Below are 688 nucleotides of genomic sequence, written 5' to 3'. Positions count from 1 at the left end.
CTAGTTATTTGTAATGACTTTCCCGTCGTTGTAGTTGAAAAGTTACAATATATTCATTCAAAAGTTACAATATATTAGCAATAAACAAAAAATGTATTTTGTCAATTTTCAAGATATCTCAAATTCGCTTAGGGCATAATTTTTAGAATCGTATTTTACGCTGAAAACAACGGTATGTGATAATGTGTATAAATGTATAATATATTTTTTTTCACGATTTATATATTTGTGTCATAATGTCTATTAATAATCTTACCATCTATAATACATACGTATAATATTATCATTGAAATTTTACATCGCGCAGGCTAGACAATGACTACAATACATTTGAATGAAATTATAAGTGTCAAGAGTTAAACAGCGGAAAATCCATACACAGTAAATTATGTACTTTTATAAACTTTGTATTATAAGTAGGAATACATACATGCATGATAATTGATTGATATTGAATTTTATAAACAATATGGATATATTTTGCGTGAACTGTGCGTCTCACTGCTCAAAGGTATGTTATTATTTATATGAATAATGTTTAATCTTTTTCATTAAAGTTATTTTTATTATTATATATTATATCTTTGTATTTTATCTTTGTTGTAAATAGTTTCCTCCTTTATTAAAATGTGATGTGATCATAACATTTAATTTTCACTTACATATTACAAATAAGAAACAAAAAAAA

Source organism: Wasmannia auropunctata, unplaced genomic scaffold (genome assembly GCF_000956235.1).
Source record: "Wasmannia auropunctata unplaced genomic scaffold, wasmannia.A_1.0 LD336095.1, whole genome shotgun sequence".
Taxonomy (NCBI): Eukaryota; Metazoa; Arthropoda; class Insecta; order Hymenoptera; family Formicidae; genus Wasmannia; species Wasmannia auropunctata.
The sequence above is the reverse complement of the archived record's forward strand: the minus strand, read 5'-3'. Positions refer to the sequence as shown.